At 33.3% G+C, this 18,194-nt stretch overlaps 1 long non-coding RNA gene across 8 annotated transcripts in view; it reads right to left on the bottom strand.

Annotated features, from left to right (window-relative positions):
- The window catches only part of LOC144282289 (uncharacterized), a 168,407-nt gene that overhangs the window by 134,981 nt on the left and 15,232 nt on the right, over positions 1-18,194 (bottom strand). For 3 of the 8 annotated variants that reach the window (XR_013350683.1, XR_013350682.1, XR_013350684.1), the window contains exons 2-3: positions 17,401-17,462; positions 15,225-15,291 (exon numbers count right to left, since the gene is read on the bottom strand). The exons of 2 other annotated variants lie outside the window; for them this stretch is intronic. This is a non-coding gene — a long non-coding RNA (uncharacterized LOC144282289). Of the gene's footprint in view, positions 1-15,224; positions 15,346-17,400; positions 17,463-18,194 lie in introns of all 8 variants that reach the window. 3 more of the 8 variants (XR_013350686.1, XR_013350687.1, XR_013350685.1) reach the window with 2 other exon arrangements.

Raw genomic sequence — 18,194 nt, 5'->3', positions numbered from 1 at the left:
TTTAGCATGTGTCCCAAAGTTTTATTTTTCAATGAAATATTACTACTAGTTTTTGTATTAAAAAAGATGAGATGTATTGTGTAGACAATTTGTATTTCCAGCTTTGGTCATGGTCTGATCTAGTGGTATGAGAAACACATACAGAAAACAGAGCTCTTATTATAATTGCATAAATCTGAAAGATGACCAGAGAAACATCTCTAAGTTAGTGGAAAGTGAGTTAACATCTCCTTTTCAATGATAACGTTCAGGGTGTTGGCTGATAGCTGAAGTACTCTCAGAATTAGGTGGCAAGGTACAGCTAACTCCTTCCAGTCTAGGTAGCATTAGGAATTATGTGTCCTATTGACCTGGCTGTGTACCAACTGATTTAGCTGTGGCCTCTGTTACACCCTAGGAGATGTACTAACGTCACTTGGCCACCGGTTAGTGGAGCTAATGAAAATGGGGAAACTTATACTTTTGAATTTTAGACAAAATATATGTGCAGATCAGAGGTGGAGCAGTCCAGCCCTATAATAGAGGAAAATTGTGATGCCTTTGCTACAGGGATTTTCTCAATCATCCTTAATTTATGAATATTTATTTTTTTGGTTTGGTAACACAGTATTTTACAGTAAACTCTTATGGCAACAGTGAATGTAAAGTAAACAAAAGTCAATGTCCAGTGAAATGCCTATGGCATTTTAATTTCTCTAGGAAGTTGATGACAAGCATGTAATTTCCACAAAATGTTTGCTGATATTTACCACTTACTATGGGAGCCACGTGAAATCCTTGAATATATGAGGATCACAAACTGTCACAAAGCCTCAGCATCTACTTAAAAAAATTAGGAATTATTTTAAGAACCCAGACAACTCAGCAAGTATGATTACAATTTACTTTGTGAAGTTTGATTTTGCATTTAGATCAAATTTCTTGCTTTTAATTCTTAGCTTTCTTGTGCACATACAGAACATGAAGCAATAGCTGTTATACTAGTTCTATTAACAGAAGAATTTCAAGAACACTTAAATAATACAAATTTTACATGTTATCAAATACTCTAAATAGAATAACAAAAAAATTAATTCTCATAAAGGTGATACTGTTGCGTTCAATTCATTTAATCTAAAAAAAATTTTTAGGAAATTTGTTAGGTCAAGGTGAAATATCTGATGTCTTGAATGCTGATATAACCTCAATTAATGTTCAAAATCAAATATGATTTTTTTGAGGTGACAATGTGAATCCGATTTTTGGTGGAGCACATTGAGGAGGAAAAACCAGGTTCTTATTAATTAAGAAAATTTAAGAAATAGAAATGTTCTTGGAACTGGTTGTGATAAACACCTAATTAATAATAGTGCAGAAACTAGCTGCATTATTATACCAATCTGAAAAGAAGTTGAAATCTCAAAATGTATAACTACTTTTATACATATGTAGGGAAAGTAACTTTTCTAAAATGAAGCAGATGTTGAACACAAAAGAATACCTTCAGCTTTGCAGTGAATGCTTTCTGATTTAGATTCCTTTCATCAATTTGATTTTAAACATATATGAGCTTTAGAAATCTACTTTGTGAATCAACTGTGTATACTAAGATCCTTTTAAAATTTTTTGGTATATCAGCCCTTTAAATTTTGTTTACATTTTGCTGAAATTTTTTTTGACATCTTTAATCAAAGTATTAAATAAATAGAGCCCCAATTAACCTTGGCTTTGGAATCTTTTATTGAATCAAAGCTTTATTTAAAATGGAATGGGAAAACAGGAAAACATTAAAATTTATCCCCATGAAAGCAAGGGAGGAACTGAACGAATTGGATGATGAGAGTTTACACAGTGTTTAAGATTTAATTACGTAATTGCACTTTAGAATAGTTCCACTTGTACAAGTCTCTTTTGATTGCATTCCTATTTTTAATTTGATAAATTTATGTTCTATAAAGGAAGGAAAGGAAATTAAGAAGCCTTACAATTTCACAGCACCTAAGTTTGGCAAACCAATCAAAATAAGCATGGAGATATCATTTGATGAATTGTATGTTGTGAAAATATTTATCTAAGAAAGGTATCAATGAGTCAAAAATACAGTACTTGTGAAAACTCATGGGTTAAAATGTTCACACCTTCAACTGAGAAAAAACAATTAAGAATTGAGAACTTTCACTTCACAGAACTTACTCGGATCTTGCTAGATGGCTCGGTACCTGCGAAGTATTTTTATCTATTAAAATATTAGAATCTTTAGAGAGGAGTCAATTGAAGATATCAATTTTGTTTCAGATGTCAGCTAATCATAGGGTAGGTGGTGTGGTCCCCCTGCTCAGAATGGGATGTATATTCAGAAGTCTGGAACACTTTAGCTTTTCCACAGGTAATAAATGTGTATTATACTGGTGGATGTTTCAATGGGAGGCATTAAAAAAATCTGCATGGACTTTTTAAAATTTTGAAGCATTTTTTATTGCACATAGGTAGAAAAGTACACAAGTTATAAGTGTACAGCTCAGTGAATTTTCACAAAGTGATCTGTGTAAACAGTACCCAGACCATAAACATAACACAATCAACATCCTGGATGTCCCCACACCCCCTGTGTCACTTCTCACCTACTACACTCTCACCCTCAGGGGAACCTATATCATAATTTCCAAAAACAGATATCTTTAATGCATACTATCGTGCAGGCTTTTGAACTTTCTATCAATGGAGTCACATATTCTTTTTACACTTGATTTATTAAATATTATTTTCATAAGATTCAGTCACATTATCTTGAATATTGGTATTTTTTAATATTCTCATTTCTGTATTTAATCCCATGGTAAAAGTAAACTATAGATCACTTACCTATATTACTCTTGTTGTATATTTGGGCTGGTTTTGGTTTGGGACTATCATGTATAAATGTTATGAGTATTCTTATGCATGTCTTCTAGGAATGTATGCATTTCCCTAATGTAAACTTTCAAAACTTCATTTTATTTTTAAAATTTATTTTAAATAAATTAAATCTGGGATCCCTGGGTGGCGCAGCGGTTTGGCACCTGCCTTTGGCCCAGGGCGCGATCCTGGAGACCCGGGATCGAATCCCACATCGGGCTCCCTGCATGGAGCCTGCTTCTCCCTCTGCCTGTGTCTCTGCCTCTCTCTCTCTCTCTGTGAGACTATCATAAATAAAAAAAATAAAAATAAAAAAAAAATAAAAAAAAACCTGCCCTCTGTAAAATAAATAAATAAATAAATAAATAAATAAATAAATAAATTAAATCTTTTATTAGAATAATTTGTTTTTTTCCTCCAGATGAGTGACATGGCAGTTTAATACCTTAAGTAGATCAGAAAACATTTTACACTTTTTATCATAACCTTCTACCATGAATTTGTTTTTCCCATATTCACATATTCATTTATTTTATTTTCTGCTCAGACATGGCATCCGGGGCAGTCACCTTATAGTTGAGAGGCCATTTGTGGGACACTCTCAATCTTCAATTAATTCTTAATAAAGCTTTAATTGATTGATTTCATAATCTTACAGGAAAGACCCAATAATCACTGTAAGTATCAACTATAATAATTTAGTTTCTACCTAACAATAGACTTTGTTTTTTGGAACCTTGCGAGTTATAAATAAATAATTTAGTCATATTAGTAGGGATGTCCTAAATTTATTGACAATTTATTCTGCAATTATCAAGAATTTTTAGGTAGAAAAATTAAATTGTAGTTTCAAACCTAATTTTAAAGAAAATTCAGGAAAAGTAGTTACTCTTACATAAAATATACACCAATATGGATTGGATGGATACTGGACACTTGGTATAGCATAATTCATGATTGGGAGATTTTTTATCATTTACCTGAAAAGCAAGATATTTTATTGAAATGGAATCAGTTGTTTTGATGGTACACTTTAACATTATCTATTTTAGTACATATTATCTTTGCAAAATTTGAAATTACTCCTTGGAAAAATCAAGACCTGAGAAAGAAGTCTGTTTTATCTGGATACTTCTATGTTAAAGGTCATGTTAGAAGTGTAAATTAGCAAGAAACTATTAATAATTGATTAAATGTAAGGGAAATTCAGCCAATTTAATGTTGCTTAACTATCATTTTATAGGTCTAAATCACTGTACACTTAGTGATATTATATTTCTATTTCTGAAGGTTTAGTAAAATAATTTCAACCTCTATATTATTGAATAAACTTCAGTAAATTCAGACATATTTAGCCACTCCAATGCAAATACAAGTTATGAAACAAAATAGTGTTAGATATTAGAATATTAGTTTCTTGATATTAGAACAAAACAAAAAATGATGGAGTTTCTCCAAACGGTTTTTAGAAAGAGCTGAAAAAAAAGAAAGAAAGAAGAAAGAAAGAAAGAAAGAAAGAAAGAAAGAAAGAAAGAAAGAAAGAAGAAAGAAAGAAAGAAAGAAAGAAAGAAAGAAAGAAAGAAAGAAAGAAGAAAGAAGAAAGAAAGAAAGAAAGAAAGAAAGAAAGAAAGAAGAAAGAAAGAAAAAGAAGAAAGAAAGAAAGAAAAAGAAAGAAAGAAAGAAAGAAAGAAAGAGAAAGAAAGAAGAAAGAAAGAAAGAAAGAAAGAAAGAAAGAAAGAAAGAAAGAAGAAGAAAGAAAGAAAGAAAGAAAGAAAGAAAGAAAGAAAGAAAGAAAGAAAGAAAGGAAGGAAGAAAGAAAGAAAGAAAATTCTACAACTAACAAATCAAACCAAATAGAGTTGGATCTTACTCAGGATAATAATAAAAACAGCAGCAAAAATGATAATAATTCACAGTGCTTATTGGGGTTAATCATCTATGCAGTAAGTCTCATGTTAGTCCTGCTTTTGCAATGACTAATTTTATCCCAGGAAGAACTGTGATTTAGGGAGGTTCAGTGCTTGCACAGTGTTGGAGAGCTGGAAAATGGGAGACCTGAGCCAGAGCCAAGACTTTAATTTCAATGTTTCTTCTTTTAACCACTCTAATGGTTTTCATAGGAATCAAGAGGCATCTTTAATAAGAAATAATAGAGGTATTAGAGGTTTTCATAGCATGATTTTTAGTCCTTCTTAAATAATCCTTCATTTCATAAACAGATCATCATTCCAGGGGATGACTATGAACTGATTGTCCTAAATGATAGTGACAGACAAATTCTTCAGGTCTACTACAAGGTGACCAGGTGTGCAGCATCTCTAAGTGAGCTGTGAACACAGCCCACTGCTATTTCACTGTGCATTTGGCTTTCCTGGCCCTACAGTAAATGATCTTTTAAAATTCATTTTTTTTTTTCAAAGTACCTCTCATTTTTATTCTGAAAGCACATTTTTCACTGCCTTCTCACCACCCACATCAAGGTCAAATATCTCTCTTTCCCGTTGCTGTGCTTTTGCTCCTGCCTACACCATTTCACTCATTCCTCCTACCTGCTTCCCTAATGTCTCCTTTCATTTTAAACAAATGCATCTTCCACCTACCTGCATGAAGATTTGAAGATTCCTTTAAAGAATTCTAGCTGCTGGTATATAAATAGATATATTTTTCTCAGGCAAACTTACTCTGAAAAATGGTAAGTCTACTTTTCCAGTAAAGTATATGCCCAATATTCAATATATACCCTTCCATGTGCAAGTAATTAAGTGAATACACTTCCTTACCTACTGAGTCTTACCAGTAAATTATGAAATTATTTTCATAAGATATGGTATAATCATGATTTGAAAGTTTATTATCCTTTAAATTAAGAATAATAATTCTAGTACTATATTTTTATATTAGTAGGTCTTATGATAGTTTGTGATTTTTTGCATTACCTTCTTGTTGGCCAGCAATTAAGAAATCTTGACATTCATTGATTAAACCATTTTATATTATTTTTGAATTCTAAAAAAAAAAAAAAAAAGTTTTAATACAAATAAAGATTTTCTATGCAATGGATTTTATAACTTTGGTTGATTCATTCAACAATGCTATTTGGCACCTCCTATGTGCCAGGCAATACTGTTCCTACAGTGGTATGAGAGACATGGAAAGTCCCTGTTTTTATGAAGCCTACACTCTCTATGATAGGGTAGACAGTAAAACAGTTAACAACAACAACAAAAAGATATTTAGTATCTTAGAAATATTAAAGGTTTTTCAGTTAATGATCAGTGGCCTAAGTAGACAAATAAAATGAGGGGAGTAAAATATAGCAGTGGTAGGGTTATTATTATTATTTTTTCAAGCTGAAGTTTTATTTAACATGTAAAAGAAACAATTCTTGGGAATGCTGAGGAATAAAGCAAACGGATACAGTGCTCTCCTCCTGCCAGTCAGCCAGCCTGTCCGCGTAGGGGACAACAGACAGTACTCAAGTGCTGGCATGATTTCACAGTAGTCAAGTGTTGGGTCATCTGTGCCTGGGTGATGTAGTGATTCTCGGTGTGTGATCTCGGTTCTGGGTTTACACCTTCACTGGGCATGAACAAGGGCTCCTGCTCCTTGGCCGTAGCCAAATCCCTTGGGCCCAAAGTTCTTTGCATAGCATCCTTTACAATAGATTTCACCTTCTTTCTCAGTCAGAGTTGTTGATTCGAGACTCTTCCCACATTTGGCACACCGGAAACAAGTACCTTCATTCTTAATTTAATATGTAATACTTGCAATTGTAGATTTTTAAGGATCTAACAAAGCACTGCCAGACTTTATGTTGTCCCCCAGGATTTCAATGTGATCTATCCTGTGTTTTTTACTTCAGACTGTGTGTGGCCTTTCAGCATTGAAATGAGAGTGGGGAGAGCAGGCTTTCATTTTCATGCACAAAACCTTAAGATGTAAAAAAGAGTTTCTTATCCACAAAATGAAGGATTTGTAGGAATCAGGGTTTTTAACCAAGGGACCATAGACTCTTAAAGAGTCTTTGGGTGAAATTCATGGAAACTATGACATTAAAATGAGAAAAATCACCTTTATTTTCAAAACCTCTAAGTGAAATCTTTAGCATTTCCTTCAAAAACCTGATAATCATATCAATACTACCAGAGAATCTTCCACCAACAGAAATCACAGACCTTTTTATATCATAGTTGTTATGGATATCCCAAGTTATCATTTACTACCATCACTATTGAAAAATTATAATTACTAGATCATGCCATTAAATGCAATATAGAAGCACAAACATTACTGCATCAAAATTTGCTTTAAATATCATAATATCATTTTAATATAATTTGTGTTCTAATTCTATTTTTTTGTGAAATAAAAGAACAGGATGTTATTGGATGATTTGTTGAAATAAAAATCTATCCACATAAAATAGACTACTTAGGTTTATGTACCAATAGTACCTATGTATTCTATTTTAAAATGCCACAGGGAGGGACTTTGTAGGACTTGATATTTGAGCTGAAAGATACGGTGAATCAAATGAAATGTAAGGGAGGAGTCTCCAGGACAAGGGATCAGCATAGACAAAAGTGTCCAACAGGAAAGAACTCGGTGAATGCTATAGAAGGTAGGAAAAGAAATAAGTGTTGTGAAGTCTAGGGTTGTGTGTTTGTCTCTAGCCACACTTAGGTGCATGGGAGCATGAACAAAATTGGTGGGTAGATTAATTTAAACAAGCGTTGCCATTTAACTAAGAATTTGATGCGTGAGTGGTGAGGATATATGCTAGGTGTTGCTAATAATGATCACCAGGGAAATTAAGCAAAATAAGAAGAACCAAGAACATATATGAGAAGTGGAGAGATAGAAGAGGGTAGTGAGGATGAGGATAGTAGGACTAATGAAGTATTGGTTCTAGCGAGGTCTGAGGATTATTGGAGCTGCATATTAGAAGGACTGCATGAGAACTCTATTTTAGTAGTACCAGCAAGAGATGCCAATCACCATTGTTTTAATCAGGTCAAGCTTCTATAACAAATACCATAGACTGGGTGACTTAAACAACAGAAATTTATTTCTTACAGTTTTGGAGGCTGGAAGCCCAAGATCAGAGTGCTGCAGCGTGGAGTTTTGGTGACAGTCCTCTTCCTGAACCATAGATGGATGCCTTCTTGCTTTATCTTCATGTGACAATGAAAGACATCTTGCATAATTCTTCTTTTAAAGGTACTAATCCTCCACTTTCATGAACTAATTACATTACAAAAGCCCTCACTTCTAAATACTGTCACGCTGGGGATTAGTGCTTTAACATATGAATGGAGAAGACCTGGCAACTATGAGATGCAAAGAAGAATATAATTCAAGGTACTTTAGAGCTGTTATTGCTAGGACACTGAAAAGGAAGCTCAGTGAAGTTAGTATTTTTTCTTTGCCACCTTGTTCCCAACTCTCAGAACTGTGCCTAGTACACAGAAAATGTTTAATAAATGTTAACAAATTAAATGAATGTATCATATGTGTAAGCAACATGTAGGATGACTACAAGGTTTCTGAGTGGATGAAAATGTTAAATTAAGGAGGAGAGGGTGAGGGAAAGGTTTGTGGTTATTTCTTAAACAGGAATATAAAATCATTCATGTTATCATCATCCTTTCTGAGTAACTGTTCTAGTAGAAATACCATGATAAGCACTATAAGAAAAAAAATGCATGAGATATATGAGCCCTCCTTTTCTAGGGATAAGAGCATGCAGGGGGGTTAGTTGAAATTAGGCAGCTATGGCAGAAAAGGATTTTCTAGAAAGCCAACAGATTTCTCCCCAGAGGAAAAAAAAAAAAAAAAAAACATTAAATAAAATGCAGAAATACTTCCAATGTCTCCATGAAAAATACTTTGAAATGTGAATCCCATTCCCAGCTAAACTATCAATCAGTGTCTCTGAATTCTAAAACTGTTATTAGACTTTAGCGAAGCCAAAAATGATTCAAATAATCAATTTGAGTCCTTGAGTGCAATTAAAGAAAATCCTTGGCCTATAGATTTACTAAAGTTTGCCCAATATTGTCCTTTTAAAAAATACATTATTAAACCATGGGTCAAATTGTTGATTTGTTGAAGATAATTACTTCTTACTCTATAAACAATTGAGAAACAAAGGACAAGCAAAGGAAATTAGAAATACCAGGAAAAAGAAATAGTGGTACTAGGAAGTCATAATCCAAATAAGAGGTAAACAAAATGCAACATTACTTTGAGCAAATTAATTAAATAAGGAAAAGATAATGAATTTGGTTTTGATAAAGTTTTCCATTTAAGGGACACAGATGTACCAATGTAGATTTCCTCTTCAAGTCCATTTCCACTAGTTAGACAGTTATGCAGGATTTCAATATTTTATATACTTGATATCGAAACATCCATGTATTTTAATATTAGATAATCAACTTATCCATAGGAATAGAAGACTTACCCCACTAACTTGGAGGTTCTGTCTCATTCACTTCTGTACGAATATCACCAAAAGCAATGCCTGCCCTGATATACAATAGCAGTCAGTAAATATTTCTTATTATAATCATGGGACAGAATATATTGGTCATTCTCTTTGGTAGAAGTTCAAGGCAAGCAGGAGAAAGAAATGTAAGGATAGAATTTGTTCCAAGTATTCTTTGGCACAATGACAACAACTATAACAAATATATCTAAAAGAAAATGAAGAAACAGGACACATTCTCTGTCCTCATGGAATTTACAGCCCAATAGAGACCATATATAAAATTTGAAAAATAAAACATGGCAGTTTCTATGATATTGTCATTAACAGAATATAATAGCAAAATAAAAAATAAAAAGTGTACTTACTGAGGGGGCTGAGAAAGGAAGACAGATGTGATAAAGCCTTAAAAATAAGTAAGAATTCTCAAAGGGGTAGAGGATGGAATGTGGCAAAGAAACAGCATGTCAAAAGGGATATCACAGAATAACAGCAGTCGAGGTTGGAGAGGGAGACACAAGGTAAGAAAGTTGAATGAAGACTAATGGAAGGAGTTTCAACCATATGCTTTGTCCCTTTCCACAGATACAGTTAAAACAAAACAAAATGAAGCCTGTGAACTTAATCATAAATAAATAAATAAATAAATAAATAAATAAATAAATAAATAAATAAATAAATAAATTCTCTTGGAAGAAAGGCAACTTGGCAAATAAAGTTATAGCTCATTTGGAATACGAATAAGGATGGAAGAGAGATATTTAGACAGATGATCATGAAAAGAGGGATCACATTCCTCAAAATAGTGAGTCTAGATGATTCTTCATGTAGTAAGAGCTTTACTATAAAGAGCAGCTTTTCTTCTTGCAACAAAACACAAACAAAACACCGACACATGTATAAAAAATACAAATTAAGAAAATTGCTTATGGGCCCCAATGGTTCTTGAAATTCAATTTTATTTCATGTGCTTTTCTTAAACTTCTCTGTAAATGAAGGGTTGTAGTGCATTCATGCCTCATATCTGTTCCTGCTAACTGCCTTTGTATTACAAGTATAGCAGCTATCACTAAAGCAAAAGAAAGGAAGGAAGAAAGGAAAGGAAGAAGTAAAGAAGAAGAGACTCAACAAAAGAAGAAAAAAGATCTAATTGATTAATATACCAGCAATTCATGCACATTGCTATACTTAAGCATTTATTTGCAGAAAAGCAAATATGCATTTTGCTTGCTTTCATTTTCCCAAAGCACAACTTAATTAATGCTGTCATACAGCTTTTGATAACAGATTCATACTGTAACAGTCCTCCCACGCCACAAGATCAATGGAACCCGAGAAGCTACAACAGAAAGAAATTAGAACGTGCATCAAATTTGTGAAGCTCATAAAGAAAACACATTTGCCCTTCATGTATTTTTAAAGAGATTCTTGCTTCATTATATCTTGTAAATGGTTTCTCTGTTCAGTACAGCAGATAGAATTGAACTTTGGTGGTATTCCATTTTTCAGAAGAGAATGCCATTCAGTTTTAATAAAGATTTTAGTGGTGATGTTATTATGTTTAGGTGCCCAGTTAGTCTATAGGGGCTTTGTAATATCTGGGAAGGAACCTAGCATGTACAATTACTAATTGTCTTACTTTCTTCTTTCCATACTCTTTAGCCTTCAAGAATCAAATCTTATTTCCAACCTTGGAAGATTAACTTTTTGATCAGTTGTAGTTCATGCTTTGTTTTCAGTAGCATATTGAATCGTATAATAGAAAAAAATAAAACTAATAATTTAGAACAGTATTTAGGAATTTGTATTCATTTAAATCAGTTTGCCTTTAGATCATATAGCTTTTAGATGAAAATACTAGTTTTGGAGTCATGACATGTAAGTAATTAATTTAACCCCAGGATGAAACTCCCAGTATTGATAGAACTGAATTGTATTTCGAAGAAATACATTCTCCTAGGAGGAAACATAGGCAATAATTTCTTTTACATCAGCCATTGAATCATTTTTCTCGATATGTCTCCTCAGGCAAGGAAAACAAAAGCAAAAATAAACTATTGAGACTATACCAAAATGAAAAGTTTTGTACCGAAAAAGAAACCATCAACAAAATGACAATGCAACCTACTAAATGGGAGAAGATATTAAAATTTAAAAGTTAAAGGCCTATATTAACTTTGTATATGCAAAAGTATAAGCTTTGCTTTCAAGAGGTCTTTTTCTCAAAGTAGGTTATATCTTAGCATTAATAAAAGGACATATGTGTGTTTAAAGTGAAAAAAATATCCAATAAGGGTTTAATATCCAAAATATATAAAGAATTTACATGACTCAGCACCAAAACCCCCCATGTTATCTGGTTTAAAAATTGGCAGAGAACTTGAATAGACAATTTCCCAAAGAAGATATACAAATGGCCAACAAATGAAAAGATGTTCAACATCACTAATCATCAAGGAAATGCAAATCAGATTCACAATGAGATATCACCTTCTACATATTAGAATGGCTGGGATAGAAAAACAAGAAATAACAGGTGTTAGCAAAGTAGTAGGGAAAAAAGGAACCCTCTTGCACTGTCGATGGGCATGCAAATTGGTGCAGGCACTGTAGAAAACAATATAGAAATTTCTCAAAAAATTAAAAATAGAGGATGCCTAGGTGGCTCAGTGGTCGAGTGTCTGCCTTTGGCTCAAGGTGTGATCCCCAGTCCAGGGATGGATCCTGAATTGGGCTCCCTGTGAGCAGCCTACTTTTCCCTCTGCCTAGGTCTCTGCCTGTCTCTCTGTAACAGTCCTCTCCTTGTCTATCATGAATAAATGAATGAAATCTTAAAAAAAATTAAAAATAGAATTGCCATATGACCTGGTAATTCCACTACTAGGTATTTACCCAAAGAAAATGAGAGCACTAATTTGAAAAGATATATGCACCCCTATGTTTATTGCAACATTATTTACAATGGCAAAGATATAAAACAACTCAAATGGCCATCAATAGATGGATGGATAAAGAAGAGATTGTATGTATGTACAATGGAATATACTCAGCCAGAAAAAAGAATGAGATCTTGCCATTTGAAACAACATGGATGGACTTAGAGGGCATTATGCTAAGTGAACTAAGTCAGAAAGACAAATACCACATGATTTCACTCACATGTGGAATTTAAGGAATAAATCAATCAAGCAAGGAAAAAAAATGAAAAAACAGGCTCGTAAATACAGAGAACAAACTGGTGGTTGCCAGAGAAAAGGTGAATGGGGAGATGGTTGTAATAGACACAGGTGATTAAGAGGTATAAACTTTTTTTTCTTTTAAGATTTTATTTATTTATTCATGAGAGATATATATATAGAGAGAGACAGAGACACAGGCAGAGGGAGCAGGCTCCATGCAGGGAGCCTGACATGGGACTCGATCCCGGTTCTCCAGGATCAGGCCCTGGGCTGAAGGCGGCGCTAAACCACTGAGCCACCCGGGCTGCCCGAGGTACAAACTTCTAACTACAAAATAACTATTTCTCAGAGATGAAAACTACAGCATAGGGAATATAGTCAATAACATGGTAATAACTTTGGTGACAGATGGTGATTACACTTGTGGTGAGCACTAAATACTGTATAGAATTGTTCAATCATTATGATATACACCTGAAACTAATATGTTACGTTCATTATGCTTAAATTAAAAAAATACTATTTCATGAAAATTAAAAAAAATGCATCTCTCTCACTCCATATGTAGTTATTTATTATACAACATATTCCTTCTGAGATTCCACTTTAGATATTTATTATTGGCTTTTCCAAACTAAGTCATCTCAAAATGAAATAATTATTTGAAAACTGAATAATGAGCTACAAAAATCTATTTGTTCAATGTTGATTTTAATATTTTAAAATATTGACAGCAAGTATTATGTAAAAAAAATAGATTTAACTTATGGTTTGTATTTTTGGAATCTTTGAAAAAATATTGGGCCCAGGGGTGCCTAGATGGCTCAGTCGATTGGGCATCTGACTTTTGGTTTTGGCTCAGGTCATAATCCCATGAGTCGTGGGATCAAGCCCTGCATCAGGCTCTGTGCTTAGCAGAGAGCCTGCTTGAGATTCTCTCTCTCTCTAGCTCTCTCTCTCTTACAAAATTACAGCATAGGGAATATGCTGTAATCTCTCTCTCTCTCTCTCTCTCTCTCTCTCTCTCCCCCCCCACCCCCTTCAACCCTCTCCCTGGCTCACTCTTTCAAATAAATAAATAAATCTTTTAAAAAAATGTTATGCTAAATATATGTAGATTTATTGGAAAAGCTTTTGATTTAAAGAAATGCTTGAAACAGTATACAATTTTTGATATAAAAATTGTTGATATTTAAACAACCCTTCTGAAAAGACATGATATGTGCTTATATCCATTATTGTAAGATTTCTTGGATTGGTTGGATAATCTGTCATTGCATAAAGGTTCCTCCACACATAGTTTAATATTTGGAGTCACAAGAGCAATTGCATTATATGCTCTTTTTTTTTTTTTTTTTTTTTTTTTTTTTTTTTTTCGCTGTTTTGACCACAGCCAGATTTGTAAACCCTGGTTTCCTTATTCAATGACTAATTTTAGTGAGCTATAGGATTTTCAATAATAGATTTTATGACTTTGTATCTACATATTCTGCACAGACTATTAAACTAGTTTTAATTCATGCTGGCAATATAATTTAGAAAGGAAAAGAGGTTCATTAACTTTTTTACTACCAATTTAAGATTAAGTTTCTTTATTTCCCTTCTATTCTAAGTAATGATGCACAGCTTCAAGATAGTGTGCTAAAGTGATTTTGGTTATTTGGAAACAACAGTTTAAGCAGTTAGTATCATCAATGCATTTATAATATTTCTAGGATCACTGCAACATGGATGAAAATATTGACTTTTTTGTAGGGAGTTAACAGAGTCACTATTAAGATGATCAGAAAATTGTGTGATCCTGATTAATACTAGTTACTATTAATTTCATATGTGAAAATATTTTGTCAGAGTAATGAAATTCAACATTTTATAATTGAGTGTGACTAGGAAAAGTGAAATCAATAAATTATAGCTCTTCCTCCATACTATTTTGGACATGAATTTCATGAAAAATGTAAATATTGCAAAAAATTACTATGTTTCTCAGATTTTAGAAAGCTTTTTACAAAAAACTATACAGATCCATCATTCTTAGCTCATTGTACATGATTTTCATAACCAATCTTAAATTTTGCGCAGCAAACCTTGACCAGGAACAGCAGTATCTGTTAAAGATACTATTTATTGGGCCACCTGGATGACTCATTGGTTAAGTGTCCAACTCTTGATTTCTGCTCAGGTCATGATCTCAGGGTCATGAGATTGAGCACTGCTTTGGGCTCTATTGCTCATTTCCCTCTGCCTCATCCCCACCCCCACACATGCACACTGTCTCTCTCTCAAACTGTTTCTCCTGGAAAATAAATTTAAGTCTAGTATTTTTTACTTATACTTTCTTTTTAAAGAACTCTACCTGCTAAGTTTTGGGGAGCTATTAGGATACATGATATCATAAGGACAAAATAAACAGGACTCTTTATGAAAAAAAGATTCTCAAATAGTGTCCTAGAAAGCTGTTCTTGGAGGTCTTTGTTAATCATTTTTTTTTTCTATGCTTGTTAATGTATTAAAAATGTTTTGTTTTTTTTTTGAGAGAGAGAGACCATTGACGATAAGGATAATTTCACCTCACTTTTCCATGTATTCAGCCACAAATTCTCACTAGACACTTCAAATTCCACATTCAATCTTAATTATAACCTTAAATCAGGTTCATTAAGGTATAAATATACACTCACTTGAAAACAAAGAGTCGTTGTGGTCTTCATACTTTCCAGAAAATGTCACTATATTGTTGATACTCAACTTCAATCAGTCATTTGAGAAGAAAACAAATAAACAATACTGTAGGAAGATAACCTAAAAGACAAATTCTTTTCAAAAACTGTAAAACATTGTAATGTCATTATAATATTCTTGTTGGGAATGGTTTCATTTGAAAAATACATTGGTAGCTAACAATATCATGAAAGTTCACTCTGATGTTCATAAGACTTTAATGAACAAACATTAGCATGAGTTGATTGATTCAGATGTGCCACTCAGTTGGCCTAGAAGAACATGACTTATTTATAAGAATGAAAAAATCCTCATCATTATAGAGTATTATCCATCCATCACTGAAATTTGAAAAGAGAGCAATATTGGTTATCGATAGAGACTTGAATTTAAAAAGGAAAAGATCATATGTGCTAGAAGAATTACAAAGAGGGCAAATAAAAATTTAGGAAATCCATTTTATTATTTGAAGCTGACATAAATAATATATCTCATTAATTTAGGTACTCTTGATGATTGCTACAAATATTTCATTCATGTCAATAGCAACACAAGCATATATGGGACAGATATTTCTAATTCCTCAATATTTACCAAATACCAGGTATTCAGTAATGGCTTGAATTTTACTTGAGATGTCAATGTCTTGCTTAAAAAAAAAAAATTACTTCTTGACTCCTTTGAAGTAGGGGTGGTCATATGATGTATTTCTGGATTAATAAGGCATAATGTGATTTATTCTAAGAAAGCATCACCTCTTCCTGGTTACTGGCCCTCTTTCCTGTATGCCTGTGGTTAAGCAGCATGGTTGGAGTTGGAACAACCATTTTGTCATCTTAAGGATGAAAGTTAGAAGATACAGGTAGCAGAGCACCTCAAATGAGTCCTAACTAACATAGCACACAGAGGAAAACCAGAAAAGAGTAGATATCAATTTGGGAGGCAATATTGGTGGATTCTATTTTGCTGGATTGTGTGGTACTATAGAAAGGCTGATTTGGGGCCCTCAGTTCTTGCATGCACAAGTAGTGCAACACTGGACAAGACAGTGTATTTCTCCTGGACTTTTATTATGTCTAAAGTCAAGAAGTTAACTTTAATAATTTGTTTTCAAATGAGGGGATGGAAGGTCAAAATTTTGAGGCTGTGCTTTTATATTGCATATATATTACTACGTTTTGATAGTTGTAAAGATAAATTATGGACACTAAGGATTGACAGCCTCTACGCCAGTTTGAAAAGGAAAACATAGTTAGTTGCATAGTGATTTTCAATAAAAAGCCACAAATATCCTATGGAAAAGCTATCATATTCATTGAGGCGGCATCACATTTATAAATTTATCAAAAAGATGTTATTTATAGTAGTACACTGAACCATCATTCTAACTGATTTTTAAGAGGCCTTTAAAGTTCTATCATTTTGTGATTAATGAATAATATCACAATGTAGTTGGTAATGGAGCTAGAAAATCCTTGATTTTAAGCTCAAAGTTATTTCTTTTGCCTAGTGTATTTATGTATTTATTTATAATAAACATAACAAACATAGGCCTTTATTTACAATTGGATTAAAAAAATAATGTGAATGTGTGAAAATTTGGAAATTGTTCCCTGCAAATTCAAATAAATATTTTCTCTGATTCTCATTGCTTCTTAAATTTTACAGACCTGGAATGATATATTTTTGTTTAAGAACTCAAAAGTAGACTAATATAAAAGTTGGGACCCTGGATTCTTTATTGCTATGACCTTGCATTTCTACATGAAAGTGCTTCTTTATATGTTTTTCAATATACCCTCAAAATTTTATAGCCCAATCTAATAACTGTCACAGAAGTCTCAGACGAAATATGGGCATATATAACCAGCAATCTGGAATAGTGGCTTTGATTTCAGATGAGCTTCAAAAGCCCTTTAGTTCACATGTAGACATTCTGTAGTGCATGATGTGACTTATGTCAACTTTGCAGTAAATATCCATGAAAACATACAAAAAGACTAAAATGCCAAAAGCTGAAAATAGCAAAGTAAATATAAGCAAAAACTCTTTGGTAAAACCCCGAGGTCCATTGCTACTTAGTGCACCGTCCATGGTTATGTGTTAAAAAATACAACATTGGAATACTCATCATACCTCCATCTTCTGAATTAGAAGACTGCAGGAAATCATCTTTCTCCCAACATCCTACTCCCTCCCTGAATTTAAAAAAGAGAAAGAGAGAGGAGAGAGAGAGAGAGAGAGAGAGAGAGAGAGGAGGGAGATTGAAAAACATATGACTTCAACACCATCTTGTTGCTCCTCGCCCCCCCACCCAACTCCATGACATACAAAATTGTCACTCATATTCCCAAATGCTCGGGGACTATTTTTGGAGACAGATGCTGTCCCTCCCCTCCACTCTCATTAGCTTTTTTTGCCTCGGTCCCTTTGGTGACATAACACTCAGTAGGTGACACAGTAGGAAGTGGGATATGATGTATAGAAACACATTGCAGTATGTGATGCTAAATTGCTGTAGGAAAAAACACTGTTGTTAGGAAATATAGGAGAATCACCAGAAACACTGCATGCTTTGGGGTAAAGTGGTTCCTATCTTTATTCTTGTGGTGTAAGCACTGACTATTGGTTTTTCTTTTTGTAAACCAAGTCGCTGACCTCAGCTTCACTGTGGAGGCATCTACTTTAATAAATGCATTGCCAGCCACACAACTATATGGATAAAGAACTATCTGCACCTGCCTTCCAGACTTCTTTGTTTTAGAGATCTTGGCTGATTTTGATAACTGATTATTCGGCCTTTCCTTTTTTTTTTTTTTTTTCCTTCTTCTGTGCTTTAAATTCCCTCTCTTTTGTTTAAAATTCACCAGTAAAGATCGATCCTGCAAAACCCTAGGCCTCCCACCCTTGACCCTAATATAAGGAGAACC

This window comes from Canis aureus, chromosome 13 (assembly GCF_053574225.1).
Source record: "Canis aureus isolate CA01 chromosome 13, VMU_Caureus_v.1.0, whole genome shotgun sequence".
In the NCBI taxonomy this organism is placed as follows: Eukaryota; Metazoa; Chordata; class Mammalia; order Carnivora; family Canidae; genus Canis; species Canis aureus.
The sequence above is the reverse complement of the archived record's forward strand: the minus strand, read 5'-3'. Positions and strand labels throughout refer to the sequence as shown.